The sequence below is a fragment of the Bos indicus genome, chromosome X, assembly GCF_029378745.1.
Source record: "Bos indicus isolate NIAB-ARS_2022 breed Sahiwal x Tharparkar chromosome X, NIAB-ARS_B.indTharparkar_mat_pri_1.0, whole genome shotgun sequence".
NCBI classification, from domain to species: domain Eukaryota; kingdom Metazoa; phylum Chordata; class Mammalia; order Artiodactyla; family Bovidae; genus Bos; species Bos indicus.
Genome location: NC_091789.1, coordinates 14113706 through 14129923, shown reverse-complemented (window position 1 = coordinate 14129923; position 16218 = coordinate 14113706). Strand labels below are relative to the sequence as shown.

Below are 16218 nucleotides of genomic sequence, written 5' to 3'. Positions count from 1 at the left end.
CCGGGATTCCACGGTGTCTGGCATATAGTCCCCAAACTGTATCCTCCGGGCATCTCCCGGCCTCACCTACCCGCTCGGCCCGCCCTCGAGCAGGTCCGCCGCACCGCAGGCGCTCAATAACAATCGGGAGCGCGGGGCTGGGGCCAAAGCCGGTAAGCGCGAGGAACCGAGGGGGCCGGATATAGCCATCCGGAGTCCCCCGGGAATGGAATGGTTTTGTTTTTGTTTTTGTTTTTTTTTCTATGAGACACGGTGTGGGGCATCCCGGCGGGAGCTGCGGGCCCCGGGACGCGCCACGTGGGGGGCGCTGGGCGCGCGACGTGAGCTCCGCGGGAGCCAGGTTCTCGCCGGCCCCCGGGGGCCAGCGAGCCGGGAGGGGAAGGAGAGGCCGCGCGGGCCCCTGGCACGGCTCCCCCTGCCGTGCTGGCGACCGCGGCGGGCCGGGGGTGGAGGGGCGCTGTTTCCACCAAGACGCCTCGTCCCTCCCTCTCGCCCTCCTCCACCCCGCCCGCCCGCCGTCCCTCCCGTCGGTCCCTCCCTCCGGCTCTTCCCTCCCTCCCGCCCTGCCTCCTTCGCGCCCGCCCCAGCCGCCGCCTGCGGGGACGTGTGTGTCTCTAGCGCAATTTCCCCTTTCGCTCGGTTGTCTCGGCGCAGGTCTCCGTTGGCTCGCGCCCCCTCCGCGGGCGCCCCAGCCGCCCCCTCCTTCGGCCTGGCGTCTGGGCTCCCCGGGCACTCCACCCCGCCCCCCGGAGTCGTTTTATAAGGGGCGCCGTCGTCTCACCTGGTATTTGCATCTCGCCCTCCAACTTGCCATTGGCGGCGCGACGTGTGGGAGAGCCCTGCGCCTCGCCCGCCCGGACCAGCCTGCCCCGGCGCCGAGGTGAGTCACAGGCGCGGGGCCGCGGGGGCCGGCAGGCAGGGAGGAGAGGAGGGAGGGGAGGAAGGAGGGGAACGGTGGCCCCGGCGGCCGCGGGGACCGACCCGGCGCTGCGCTCAACTTCCACTTCTCCTTTCGCCGGCGCCGAAGTCCCGGCGCCACTCGCCCGGCCCGGCTTCCGAGGGGGAGAAGGCGGGTCGGCCGGGCTGGGGACCCCGCGTCTCGGCCTTCCGAGTAGGGAGGAGACCGCGGCGGTCGACCCCGGCCCCGCGACGGAGCCCGCGCAGTCTCAGGTACGTCGATGGCGCCGGTTCTCCGAGCCTTCGGGGCCCTCAGAAAGTTTACCAGAGAGCGGGAACAGGGACGCCGGGGCCCCGGGGCATTAGGGGCTGAGGGGCCCAGGGAAGGGTGGGAGAGCTGAGGCGTGTTGCGTCCCGCCCTTGCCTCGCCCCACCGCGTGTGCTTTGGGGAACCCGGGCTGCCGGTCCCGGGTTAGAAGCCCAGTCGATTTCCCCTGTCGGGGTGGGGGCGGGTTTGCCCGCTCCCCGGACAGCCCGAGGTCCGTGACAGGGCCGGTTGTGACAGCCTGCCGCAGCAGCTCGGTGCCCGAGGGCAGGCGGTCGGCCTCCTTGTGGCGGGGCTGCTAGATTGATCTGGCGGCCCCTAGGGCTTCTGGGACCAGGCGCCTTAGGGTAACACACACACTCTCTCTTTTTCTCTCTCTCTACACACACACACGCGCGCCCGTGCGCGCGCACACAGACACATACACAGACACACACACACACACACAGACACACACACACCTATGACTTGGATAATTGGATCGCCAAAATAGAGACCTCTTGGCAGGGGCCGGAGTTTCCGTGTGAGCCGGCCGCCAGCCTTCCCGCTCCCGCGTTCCCGCTCTCCCGCCTCTGTGTTCCCTCCTCTGCCGCCGGCTCGTGGACTCGGCAGCCGCGCAGCGCCGGGTCCCCTGCCGACCGCGCCTTGCTTTGGGAGACTGCTGAGGCGGCTGCTTTTCGGATTGCCTGTCCCTCCATCGCACCCTACCTAACTCTGTCGCCCTGCCCTCCCTGCCCGGCCCTCCTGACCAGGGTGACCTCCTAACCCCCTAATCCCCTCCGCGCCTCAGCCAGCTTCTACCTCGCCGCCCGCGCCCCCCATCCCGACCCCCCCCCCCACTTTCCCCCCACATCCCAGCCGTGGGATTTGATGGTCCTGACCCTCATCTCTGCCCGAGATAGAGGCCTGTTTGGTCCTGCAGCTTCTTCTGGTTAATGTTTGACACTTCATTGTGGCTAATCATTTTAATTAGCTCTTAAAGTGGGGAGGAACAGTTAACCTTGGACTTCTCGATTTTGGCCTGGTGGGGCCTCATAGGGGAGGAGTGCTGGGGAGGTTGGAGCGGAAGTGAAGTCACCACCCCAGGGCCTGAGCCACCACTGCTCGGCCCCAACAGCTGGTGGGCACGCCCATGAGGGATTCACCCCCAGCGAGCTGACCCCTGGCCCTAGTGCTAGGTTGGGGGGGTCGGTGAAGGGATCAGATCTGGCTCTCTGCTTTGGGGAGACAGGATACATTGGGACTGAAAATACCCAGGGTTCCATTTGTACGACTAGAATGCAAATTCCTCCTCACAGTGAACAGTAGGGTTTTACTGGTTAGAAGGTGCTTTCTCAACCATTAATTCAGCAGACCCTTGGCAGTAACAGCCTGAAGGGGAGCTCTCTTGAGTTAAGTGAAGGACTTAACTATCCTGGAGGACTTCCTCTCCTGGTCAGTGTGGGGAAGAGGCTGCCTTACAAGTGGTTGTCTCTGGGTTCAAGCCGGGGAGGTGTGTGTGTGGGGGGGGGGGCGTTGAGCAGGGTCCACGTTGCCACCCTCACACAGCCTCTAGCTGTGAGCGGGAGGAGTGGCTTGTTTGCAACTATGTCTGGCATTCCTCCCACTGCTGCACTGTTTGCTCCGCCGTTGCTCAGGAACTGGCGCCCACCCCTGGACAGACTGGAGGCCTGAAAGCAGCCCTCTCGGTGCCTGGAGCTAAGTGGTGGGCTTCTGTCTCCTCTGTCCTGTATTGGAATCTCAAAATGAGGGTGCTGTGACCTCTCATTCATGGGCCTGATTAATGGGATGTCCAAAATGTTCCTAGCCTGCAAAATTCAGGGCCTCCCTGAGAGGCCCAGCCAGACACAGGCTGAGGGGATTGCTTTCCCAGGGAAATCCCTGCACAGAAGTTTGGCCTTGGTCCTTGCCAACCCCCTTCTCTCCCCTCAACATTTTCATTTTGCCTCCTATCCCTAGAGCCAGACTGTCTGGGTCTAAATCCCAGTTCTGTTATTTACTAACTGTGTGATCCCATTTAATTGTGTGCCTCAGTTTCCTCATCTGTCAAATCAGACCTACCTCATAAGGTTTTGTCAAGGATCAAATACATCAAAACACATAAGCTGTTTATTTAGAACCATAAGTGCAAGCTAACCTTATGGTATTGTCTAATATGGGGCCTAAAACTCAGATTTAACTCAGCAACCATTTGCTGAGAACCAGTCCCAGCACTGAAAGTAAAAAGTGAAAGTGAAAGTCACTCAGTCGTGTGCGACTCTTTGCAACCCCATGGACTATACAGTCCATGGAATTCTCCAGGCCAGAATACAGGAGTGGTAGCCTTTCCCTTCTCCAGGGGATCTTCCCAACCCAGGGATTGAACCCAGGTCTCCTGCATTGCAGGTGGATTCTTTACCCACAGAGCTATGAGCGAGGGGAATGTAGAGGTGAAGAAGACACCACTGTGAACTGTGTGTACCTTCCGGTGTGGGCCAGAGTCAGGGTGGGGGATGTGGGAGAAGACCAGAGAGGATGGCTAGGTCATCTACATAAATAACCATAATTCAAAGCCCATGTGGGGAGCCAGTTACCCCAGACTTGGAGGCTTCTCCATGTGTGGGGATCCAGGCTGGATTCTGGTCAGGATTCTACCCCTGGACAGAGGCCTGCCCTGAGATTTGGGTGAACAAGAGGGACGAGGAGACCCAATTCCTGTGTGGACCACAGGTGGCAAGCATCTAGTGCTGTGATTTGTTGGGTTCCAGGACAGGATGGCATTACTTAGGGCCACCCCCAGATGCCCCTCTAACCCCCTACTTGCTATGCCCCTAGCCCCCACCCTGAGATCCCCCACCAAGCTCAGAAGGGCCTTGGGCAGCCTTCTTCCTTCAGTCTTGGGCCTGACCGCAACCCAGGCTTGGTTCTCTCTCCAGGATTTCTAAGCTGCAAAGAGGTTTCTGGCTTCACTGCCAATGTATTCCCTTTGTGGTTCTCAGACTTAAAACTAGTTCTGCAGGGGAGAAAAGAAACTCACACAAGGTACCCAGAATCCCATGGGCGCTTTCCTAAGGGTCAGGGGCTTTTCTCATCAACACCAACCTTCCTGCAAATCTCCAGCCGCTGAGTCTTGTGTGGCCTGTAATAGCGGCCTCTCCACTCATGCCCTGTAGCTCGGACCCCAGTGCTGGTTGCCAAGGAACTGCTGGTCGGGGTGCTTATGACGGTTCTGACCTCATAGGAGCCGCTGAGTTTCAATTCAACAGACATTTATTAACACCTACTGTGTGCCCAACCCTTGCTAGGCGCTGTGGGGGAGACAAGGGAAGAGGGTGGCGGGAGATGACTAAGACATTGAAAATAATCCGAGGTGAGGACAAGCTGCCAGGACTGTGGCTGGTCAGGTGCTAAATTGTGCTCCTTGGAGCAGGGGCCAGAGGCGGCCTGGCTCAGAGATCAGCAGCAGCTGGAGGAAGAGCGAGGACAGGCTTTGTGCGGCCTCGGCTCTGAGCTAGACCTTGAAGGGGTGGGGCACTGTGGGGGAGATCCAGCTAGGCAGAAAAGGGAGAAAAGCTGCCTTTCTCTTCCCTGGCTACCTGCTGACCTTTGAAGCCTCGGTAATCATTTGGGACATGCGTGTCACATAAAAGATCAGGACAGCCAATGTGGGTGGCTCAGTGCAAAGCCCGAGCTCCACTCTGGGCGATACACAAAGTGGAGGGCCCAGTGCGGATGGATGAGACACAAAGGGTGGCCAGGCTTTTCCAGGCGGAGGGGATTTCATTTTGAACTTCCCCTCACCACACACAGGCCCTGGAGGGGAGAGAGGAGGAAAAGAGGCGGAGGGCAGCAAAGGGACAGGATGACTGCCCTACCACAGGTGTGCACAACCAGCACCAACTGGTTGAGTCTCACTTTCCCCAGCGTCCTGGGATTTCTCTGGGAGCCCAGAGGTTCAGGTAGAGGATGGAGATTTTCATTTTCTCAGCCAGCCAAGAGCTAAAAGGTCTAGAGAGTCCCACATGTTTCTGTCAGGACCCCCTGGGCAAGGGCAAGGACTAGCCGTGTAGTTGTTCTGTGACTTTTGCATCTCTCCTGGCTGGACATGCCGAGGAGACTTGATCCTTGTTAGATTTAACTGGATGAAAACAGCTGGACACATGTATACCACCCCCTCCCCACCACTCCAGGCATCAGTCTTCCTCTCTCTGCTCTCTGGGCATGTGCCCTCCCCAGCACATTGCAAAACCACGGAGACACACCAGAGTACCCTGACTTCTCATCCGGGGAAACTGTGTCCTAAGGTGAGTTTCTTGGCAGAGACCTTACCCAGCCTTCTCACTCAGGGTGATGAGGAGGGTCAAGCGGCAGGGAGCGGCACTTTCCCTGGCAGATGCACTAGGGTTGACTAGGGAAAGTGCCAGAACATTTCTCAGCCAGACCAACAAGAAGAAAGAGGTTAAACAACTTGCCCAGACTGAGGAAGCTTTGCCCTAGGTCCCAGTGCTGCCATTTCCCACTTCTCACTCCACCTGCCCTTCCCAAAGCTCCCTTCCTCTTCCAGTCGAGCCCTGTATTCTTCTCAAGAATGCTATTGTGTGGTATTGTCCTGAGGAGGAAGAGCTCAGGCTCTCTGAATTCATATCCCAGGCCTGTCACTTACTGGCTGTGTGACTGTGGACTGATCACATAATCACTCTCCCAGGGTTGCTGAGGGTTAAATGAAATAATGCCTGTAAAGCACTTTGCATGATGCCTGGCACACGGAAACCACCCAGTAAGTGTGAGCTGCTATTATTCTGTGGCTATTATTATTGTTGTTGTTGTTCTTATCGTTTCCTCCTCCCACACCCTTGACTTTACCAGGCTCCAGGGATCAACTGCTTCTCTGGCAGTGCTGGCAGGGAACGCGATGCTCATTCATAAAAGCAAGAGGGAGATTTTCTACATCTTTCTGCTAACTTTTTGTTAACTCTGCCATCATACTAGATAAAGAGGGATGTGGAAAAAGATGTGTGTGTGTGTGTGTGTGTGTGTGTGTGTTTGTAGTAAAATATTTCTGATTTAAAAAAAATCAGAATAAAATCTTTCTCTTTACTACAAGCAGTGCTGTAGTAAAGAGCAGAAATCAAGTCTTGAACATTTTTATTAACTTTGTCATCTTTATCTCGTCACCATGTTCATCTTGATATTCATTTGCTGCAGGAATAAGAGTGAATTTGTTCCTTTGAGAGGAGGCCTCATGTTCCACCCCTGGCAAGTATTTAGCAATCATCAGTTTGTTGTTCTTCGGAGAAGGCAATGGCACCCCACTCCAGTACTCTTGCCTGGAAAATTCCATGGATGGAGGAGCCTGGTGGGCTGCAGTCCATGGGGTCACTACGAATCGGACACAACTGAGCAACTTCACTTTCACTCATTGGAGAAGGAAATGGCAACCCACTCCAGTGTTCTTGCCTGGAGAATCCCAGGGACGGCGGAGCCTGGTGGGCTGCCATCTCTGAGGTCGCACAGAGTCAGACACGACTGAAGCGACTTAGCAGCAGCAGCAGCAGTTTGTTGTTCTTACCCTACTGAGTGTAGAATTCTGGGAGCCGACTGGCCAACCACTGCTCACTTTCTCCCTTCTTTCACTAGAACTGAGGTCTTGGGTTGGGGCTGGGACCCTGCCTTTGCCCAGAAGAGTTCCTGGGGGGCTGGGAGGCCATTCCCATTCCAAAGGCCTCCCAGAAAGTAACTTGGAGGTTTCATCTGCTCGAAAATGGGTTGGCGTTTGCTTGAGGTGCCTGTGGCCACCCACAGGGGCAGGAGGCCCTAGACCACCCTTGAACCACCCCTGAGCTACTTCACTCTGTCCCTTGGTCCCCGCCCCTAGGCCTTGAGGGATGGGAGAGTGGGCAATTAGTCTTAACCTCCCCAGATTCCTGATGACCTGACAACAAGGAGGTACTTAAGACATAGATTTAGCAGATAATGCCTTTTTTCCATAATGCCCCCGGAGAGGCTAGTTTAGCTCTACTGATTTTGTGAGAATCCATGCACAGAAAACACCTGTCTCATTAAGTGACCACTTTCTTGGCGCCACCCTGATCCTAAAAAAAACACGGTAGGCCCAGGCAAATCTAAACCTGATTCTGGAGCTCTGGTCATACACATGCACTTAGCTTCACAGCAGGCAAGAGCTGAAGTGCCAGCAAGCCTGTGGCACTTAAGGTTTGGAGAATAGGTAATAATGGGTTCAAGGAGGGCATATCTAGAGGAAGATCTTTCTTCTCCCTCCTCAGCTTAATTGGGGAAGGCTTCCTGGAGGTGAGAGGGCATTTCAAAGGAGGAAAGAGCACATGGGCTGAGCTCTAGGGGCCTGGAAGGCTCGGTGGGACAATGAAGCAGGCATGGGAGCGAGCCAAAGATAAAACAACAAAATACATTCGAGTCGGCACACTCGGTAACTTCCCAGGTTCAGAATTCGTCTCCACGGGTGGCACCAAGGAATGTGTTTTCCAGGGAAGATGCGTATTCTTGCTTCTTTTGTCTTCACTGCTGTCATATGATATTACTGCATAGTTAAATTATGCAATAATACTATTTGCTAAAATTACATAGTAAATGCTGCTGTTGTTATTTTACCCAATCTGAGGACCTTTTTCTTTCTCTTTTACAGTTTTATTGAGGCAATGTTGACACACAATAAACTGCACATATTTAAAGTGTGCGCTTTGATAATATTTGACATATGTATATACTCATGAAACTAATCACCCCCAAGAGTTTCCTTGCGCCCCTTTGCGATCCCTCTTTCTCATCCTGAGCAACTACTTATCTACTTATCTACTTTATGTGACTGTCGATTAGTATGCATTTTTTAATTGAAATGTACGGATCTTCTTTGACTTATGATAAAGTTACATCCTGATAAACCAATCGGAAGTTGAAAACACATCTAATACACCTAACCTGCTGAGTGCCATAGCTTAGCCTGCTGCTGCTGCTGCTAAGTCGCTTCAGTCGTGTCCGACTCTGTGTGACCCCAGAGACGGCAGCCCACCAGGCTCCCCTGTCCCTGGGAGTCTCCAGGCAAGAACACTGGAGTGGGTTGCCATTTCCCTCTCCAATGCATGAAAGTGAAAAGTGACTCTTAGCGACCCCATGGGCTGCAGCCCACCAGGCTCCTCCATCCATGGGATTTTCCAGGCAAGAGTACTGGAGTGGGGTGCCATTGCCTTCTCCACTAGCTTAGCCTAGCTTACATTAAATGTGCTCAGAACACTTATATTAAATTACAGTTGGGCAAAATCATCTAACACAAAGCTTATTGTATAATAAAGTGTTGAATATCTCATGTAATTTATTGAATACTGTTGTTGTCGTTGAGTCGCTAGGTTGTGTCTGACTCTTCATGACCCCATGGACTGCAGCGTGCCAGGCTCCTCTGTCCATCACTATCTCCCAGAGTTTGCTCAAATCCATGTCCACTGAGTTGGTGATGCTATCCAACCATCTCATCTCTGTCACCCCCTTCTCCTCCTGCTCACAATCTTTCCCAGCATCAGGGTCTCTTCCAATGAGCTGGCTCTTTGCATCAGGTGGCCAGAGTATTAGTGTTGAGTAGCTCATGTAATGTATTGAATACTGTACTGAAAGTGAAAAACAGAATGGTTGTCTGGGTACAGAATGGTTGTAAGTATATTGGTTGTTTACTCTTATGATCACAGAAGATCAAAATTCAAAATTTGAAGTAGGGTTTCTACTGAATGTGTAACGTTTTTATGCCATTGTAAAGTTGAAAAGTCTCGAGTGAACCATCATTAAGTTGTGGACCGTCTGTATTTGACATATAACATTGTGTAAAGTTAAGGTGTACAGCATTGTAATTTGATATGATTATATATCATAGTGATAATTAGCAGTTCTATCATTGCGTAATTATCCTCTCTATTTAGTAATTGGAATGATTAAGTTCTAGTCTCTTACCAAGTTTGATGACTGTTAATACAATATTGTTGTTTACATTTACTACACTGTGCATTTGAGTTCTCGGGCTTATTCAGTACTCATTGTAATAGTTTGCGTTTTCTAGAGTTTTATATAAGTGGAATCATATCGATTGTATTCTCTCCTTCTTTGGTTTCTTTCATCCAGCACATTTATTTTAAGATCCATCCATGTTGTTTTCTACATCAATATTTCATTCTTTTATTGCTAAGTAGAATTCCATTGTCTGGACAATACCATATACTGTTGATCTGTTCATCAGTTGATGGACATTTGGTGGTGGTTTTGATTTTTTTCTAGTTTTTGGCTATTACAAGCAAAGCTTCAGTGAACTTCTTTGTACAAATCTTTCTATGGCTATATGTGTGTTTTTCTCTTGGTCAAATACCTAGGAGTGGAATGGCTGGATCATATAGTAGTTGTAGGTTCAACTTTTTAAGAAACTATCAATCTGTTTTCCAAAGTCATTGTACCATTTTACAGTTCATCAGCAATTTATTAAAATTCCATTTGTTCCACATCCTTGCTAACACTTGATGTGGGCAGTCTTAAAATTTTAGTTCTTCTAATAGGTGTGCAGTGGTATCTCATTGTGGTTTCAATTTGTATTTCCCTAATGACTGATGATGTAGAACATCTTTTCATGTTGTTATTTGTCATCTATATATCTACTTTGGTGATGTATCTGTTCAATTTTCTGCCCATTTTTAATTGACTTTTTTGTTTTCTTATAGTTGAGTTTTGAGAATTCTTTATATAGTCTAGGTAGGAGACCTTTATCAGATACATGCTTTGCAAAGAGTTTGTCTGAGTATGTGCCTTATCTTTTCATTCACTTCACAGTGAAGAGCAGAAGTTTTCAATTTTGATAACGTCCAGTCAATTTTGACTTTTATGGATCATGCTTTTGGTGTTGTATCTTGGAATGCTTTACTTAGCCCTAGGTCACAAATATTTTGTCTTACAGTTTCTTTTAGAAGTTTTATAGATTTAGGTTTTACATTTTGGTCTTTGATCAATTTCAAGTTAATTTTTCTCTATGGTGAGCCGTAGAAATCCATTTGATTTCTTTTAAAATATGGGTATACAGTTATTCCAGCATCACTTGTTGAAAAAGCTATCATTAGTCTAATACAGTTGTCCTTTCATCCAGCTTACATAAGCTTATTTCTGGACTCTATATTCTGTTCTGTTGATCTATTTGTTTATCTTTATGCCAGTACCAATTGTTTTGATTACTGTAGCCTTTATAATCATTCTCAAAATCAGATAGTATTAGTCCCCCAACTTTGTTCTTTATCCAAGTTGTTTTTGGGACTTCCCTGGCAGTCCAGTGGTTAAGACTCCGAGCTTTCAATGGAGGGGTCGTGAGTTCAATCCCTGGTTGAGGAACTAGGATTCCACACTCTGCATGGCACAGCCAAAAAAAAAAAGAACGAAGAAACCAAAGTTGTTTTGCCTATTTTAAGTCACTTGCAATTCCATATGAATTTTAGAATCAGATTGTCAGTATAATTTTTCATTGATATATTGTTGTTGTTTAGTCACTAAGTTGTGTCTGACTCTTCTGCACCACATGGACTGCAGCCTGCCAGGCCCCTGTGTCCATGGAATTTTCCAGGCAAGAATACTGGAGTGGGTTGCATATAAGTTTCAGATGTACAACATAGTGATTCACAATTTTTAAAGGTTATACGCTATTTAGAGTTATTATAAAATACTGGTTATATTCCCTGTGCTGTGCAATATATCCTTATGGATTATTTATAATATCATGTTCTTTTAATACTTGAGAATTTATTCTATTTACATTAATTGTTATAACAGATATGTTTAGCTGTGCTATTGTGATCTTATTTTATAATCATGGATGAGCCTGATGCTACTGTCATTTTCAGAAGATGCTTAATCTTTTCATTGATATCCTTCAGTAAAGAGTTCCTTAACCTTACCATGCATTTGCAAAATAGGACCATTTATTATTTGCCCTTCGTTTATACCTATTTTTGGTGCAGTGTTCCATGATTATCATTTTCTAGATGCCAGTCATATCCCTTTTCAACCTTGTCTGTCTAGCAAACAAAAGGCCTCTTTTAAAAAAAGTTATCCTTGAATCCCATTCTCTTGAATCATTTTAGCTCTTAGAACTGATCCAGTGTTTTGAAGTCTTTCCCGAGGGTTCAGTGATCAGACCAGCACCCAATATTCACGGGGTAGAAACACTGTGGTTTGTACAAAGAGAGAGTGCTTTGATGATGACCTGATTGATCAACTGCCCTCTTGATGATGTTTGGAATAAATGACTCTAGCTGGTATGTGTTTTCCTTAGTAGAGACCTGAAGCAAGAGAAGACAAGTAATATTTAAGCCTGGGGACCTTTGTTCCCTAATTCTATTCTTGTCCCCACCCCTAGACTATAGCCCTCAGATCTAGCAGGACTCGGGGTCTCTATTCCAGAGATTTCACTTGGGCTGAGAATTTACATGGGCTTAGTTCATGAATGCCCAGACCTGTGTTAGAGTCAGGAGAAGATAAAATAGACCTTGATCCCATGAATTTTACAGCCTGTTGGGGAAATAAGACATACACATGAAATAATTAAAGAGAAATTCGAGATTGCCTGGGATTAAGAGATCTTGTGGTGGAATTTAAGGGCTCTGGGAGTTTAGAAGGGGGCCCCATGGGTGTGGGCGCTAGTTATCAGGGCAAAACCAGCTCCATGGATTTGGGGAACTTGGTTGGGACCTTGCTGGACGGGCACTGTTTGATTAACTAAAACAGAGCAGCAAGGGCCTGGCAGGCCTGAGAAACTCCGTGAATGAGCCTGGAATGTTCCCTCAGGGGACCATGAGGAGACCACTGGGCTTGAAGCCCAGGCTTGAGTTGGGAAATCATGGGAAATGAGGCTGAGTAGGTAGGGTGGGGTCAGACTGTGAAAGACCTTTGGAAACCAAGCAGATGAGCTTGGACTGTAAGGCCCTGCTGAGCTTGGCTGGTGTGGCCACAGCCATAGATCTAAATGTGTGCCCTGGAGTAGGAGCTGGTGCCAGCTCAGAGGCTGGGGGAGGAGCTCAGCAGAGGCAGAGCCCTGACTGGAACTTATTCTTCCTCATGCCCAGTCAAATGGGCTTTCTGCTGCCCCAGGCCTGGTTAGCTTTTCAAAGACTTTCACATCCCCTCTATACAGCTTCCCAACAGAAACTACAGGCATGGGGAGGAGATGGGGAAGGCCTGCTCCAGAGTTAATGGTATGATGGGAGGCAGAGTCAGCAAGAAACACTCTTTCGCTCACCTGCCCCCCTATTAACCTGCAGAGCCATTCCTTAGGTTAAAGCAGGGTAGCTCCAGATGGCCTTTTAAAATGAAAATGTGTTGAGGAGAGAGGTGACACATTAACCCAGTATCACCCATTAACACATTAACACTAAATGGTTTATTATTTTTGAGTGGTGGGAAGCTGTTCCTGGGGAGGTGGGATGACCTGTGGAGCCCTGACTGCTACTAGGGTCAGTAAGCTTGTGAGGAGCTCTGAGTAGCATGAAATCTATGGTGGAGGGGGCGGGGGAAGCCCGGGGCTGTGAGAGCCATGTGACATGGCATGCCTGTGGTTACATAGCCCATTAATGGCAAAATTGCCTGAGCAGAGTTTTTCCAAACTTTCCCACCCAAGTGCCCCAAACTATTAAATTCTATCTCAGAGACCTAGAAAAACACAGTTTCATAAAAGTTCTTTGAAGTATGGCATTTTTTTTCTATACTGTGAATGCCTGAAATCTACCGCCTGAACATATTTTAATTGACTTCTCAGTGAAGCAACCGAAAGATGAGGGAGGATCCGGGTTTGGACTGTGGCTTTGATTCTGGCTATCAGGATTGGTCAGCTTTAGCAAGCAGGCTCTGTCCCTGTGGGAGCTGCCTAGGGACAGGTCAGAACTTGAAGTTTCAAGGTTTTAGCCCAAAGTGCTGGAAAAGAAATCCATCACCTCCTGCATGCTCATTCACCCAGTGGCCCCCACTGTCTCCTTCCTTGATTCAAACTCATTTAATGGAAAAATCTAAGCCGTTGTACTCTGAGGGGAAGTCATAGGACCTGCTCAGTGGTTAGCTCAGGCCTCATCCTAGCCTTTGGGTGGGCTGGAGACAACAGCAGAACCCAGGAGGCCCTCAAGTCTGTGCCCACAGTTTCCCTAGCCTTCCCGCCTCCCCGGCCTCACCTGGAACATGGAGTACTCTTCAGTTAAAAACAAAACAGCCTCAGAGCCTTCCACCCTCGTGCTGCTCCCCGCCCCGCACCGCTTATTTCTGGGTGGCTGAGAACAGAAGAGCTGTCGGCGGAGTCTCTCCAGGCCAAACTTGGCCTCCTCTGCAGCCCGAGGGCCCCATTTCTATCCCCACAGCCTGCAGATAGAGACCGTGGTAATAGAGAGAGAATGCCTGGACCAAGTGGACGGCTCGCTATGAATATTCAGGTTTCACTCTGGGAGGCCGCAAGGCTTCATCCACACCCCCGGCCTGCCTGCGGTGGGGAGGGAATCGGGGGTGCCGGCCTGGAGTGACGAAACCACAGCAGGTAGGGCCCTGGGCGGGGCGGCTGCGCCGGGCGGGGCGGGGCAGCCGACTGGGTGAGGCCCAGATTCCCCAGGCTGATAAGGCAGCCTGTAAACACCGAGCAAGAGGAAGGGGCAGAGGGCAGGCGACCAGATGGCAGGAGAAGGGGGAAACCGGAGCCCAGGCCTAGCTGCAGGAAGTGGGGCTTGATGTGGAAACATCCTGTCCAGCGGGGACTAGATTGGTGGCCAGCAGCGATCGCTCCCTCCACCGCGGAGGCAAGCTCCGCGCTAACTGGGGGTGGCCTGGGCACTCGGCCAAGAACATGGTTCACGACATCTCCAAAGGATGTGATCAGTGAGTCTCATGAAGGGCTATTCTACCACCTAGCACCGCCGGTGGGCAGGGGCAGCGGGTGGGGAGGAGTGAAATCAGGTCCAAACCACCCCCATCCCCCCATAGAGAAACCGAGCTGCGGAATCCTCAGAGAGCTTGTGATTTTCTCGGGAAAGTCCTGCTTGTCACCATGCCTGTGAGGAGCATCAGCTGGAACACCTAGTCGCAGCTAGCTAGCTCCCTGCAGCACTCCAAGAAAAATCTGGTATCCGACATGCCAGTCTCTTCCATCCTGCAGTGCTTTATAATAAGAACCACAAAGGGTCAGAGCTGGTAGAGCCTTTTGTGAAGGAAAACCAAATTCACCCACTTCACTTAACAGATGGGGATGCTGGGGTTCAGAGAAGGGCAGGGACCTGGCCATGCTCATGGAGACCTAGGTTAAAGGCCCAGCTCTAGAGCATTTTCTACTCCTACCATGTTGCTTAAGACCCCGCCACCATGCCTCATGCTGCCTTGCACACTTGCCAAACTTCAGCAGTTATGGTTGCTCAGGGTTATGGGGGAGGCTGATGGGAGGAAGGGAGCCTTGGAGTCAGAAGTAAGAAGACCTGGAGTGTGGTCTGAGCAGTTCTGTCTTCATCACCCCATAAAGAAACTATACACAGTAGCAGTCACTCGCCCTTTTCCCCCAACCTCTGAGCCTCAATTTTGAAGAGACACTTCCTATGGAAGTGTTTTGAGGGGAAAAAACCCCAGCAATATCGTTTAGGCAGATGCGCTAACCCAGCTTACTGGGGGGACTTACATGCGAATAGACCTTACCACAGAGAATAGGGTGGGCCCAACGATAGGCCCCAGGCCACAGACCTGGCACCTATGAGGTGTTCAGCTCTGACTTTCCATAAATATTTGAGTAAACATGTGAACCAACACCCTGAGATAAGAACCCAGACTTAAATTATGTGTAAGTTGAGAGCCAGTGTGTATTTATGGGGCAGGGACCATGCCTAGGCCACTCCGGGTCTGGAGCCAGGAGCCCTCTGGAAACAGGCTCCTAAGGTACAGGAATAGCGGCAGACTCCTTCATCACCAGAAACTTCATCACTCCTACTCCACAGTACTTATCCTCCACAAGGGCTCAACTCATCTCCATTTGGGTGCATCTTTGCCCAGGGAATTAGGTTTCACCTATCACATGGAGCCTGAAAGGGACTGGGACATGGGAAGCCTTAGTTGAAGGATCTTACAGGGGCTCTGAGCCTTCAACCCTGGGTGTAGAATTAGGACTCTGAGCAGATGGTCACCAGCATGGGGCTGCATGGGAAGAGCACAGACATTGAGGTCACACAGACCTGGGTTTGAGTTCTGCCTCAATTCTTGACAGGCAGTGTGACACTGGTCATGTTACCTCATCTTTGCTAGGTCTCACTTGTGCTGTTTGTAAAATGGAACTATTAAAACAGGATTACTACCAAAATACATGTAACTGAAAACAAAGTTCAAAGACCACAGTAGTTGGAAATAAACCTGGCTTCAAACCTGGGCTCTGCCAGTGACTAGCTACTTTGGGATGTTGTAAGAATGAAAACAGATAGCCTATGGAAAGTGCCTGGCGTGACATCAAGCCCACGCTCATACTCAGTAGATGTAAATCTGTGTTGTCCTGTCTCCCTGTAATGGTTACTCTTTGGTCCCCTGCCCCAGAAGCAGAGGAAGCAGCCTGGAGTGATATCCGAGGGCACAAAAGGAAAACCTTGCCCGCTTTAAACAAGTACCCATGCCCCCCTGCCCCTCCCGCCACAGGTCCACGGCCGAGGCCACGGCGGCCACACCCACCACCCTGGGCCCAGCCCTAGCTCAGATTGGTGCCAACCCCGCAAGCACTGGCCCTCAGCTGGCAGCGATCTCAAGCGCTTCCACCTCCTCCGCCCAGTCAGATGTGCTTTCCAAACACGTGCCACCAGTTCTGAGTTGGGCTCGTAACCAAGCCCTGGCCCTGGGTTTGCACTGCAGATGTAGGGAGGGGCTGGCAGGGGCCCAGGTGCACATCCAGATGTTGTCTCTGACGCTTCCTTGGCATCTTCCATACCAGCTGTGAAGCAGTATTCACTCCAACTCTCGGGGCGGAGCAGGCAGTC

General features: G+C 50.7%; 1 protein-coding gene across 2 annotated transcripts in view; it reads left to right on the top strand.

Annotated features, from left to right (window-relative positions):
* Positions 1 to 583: 583 nt before the first annotated feature.
* Positions 584 to 16218, top strand: part of ELF4 (E74 like ETS transcription factor 4) — a 39832-nt gene continuing 24197 nt past the window's right edge. The window contains exon 1 of one of the 2 annotated variants that reach the window (XM_019956022.2): positions 584 to 880. The gene's annotated coding sequence lies outside the window, so the exon portion shown is untranslated. Of the gene's footprint in view, positions 881 to 965; positions 1171 to 16218 lie in introns of those variants that run through there. The other variant, XM_070784041.1, reaches the window with a different exon arrangement.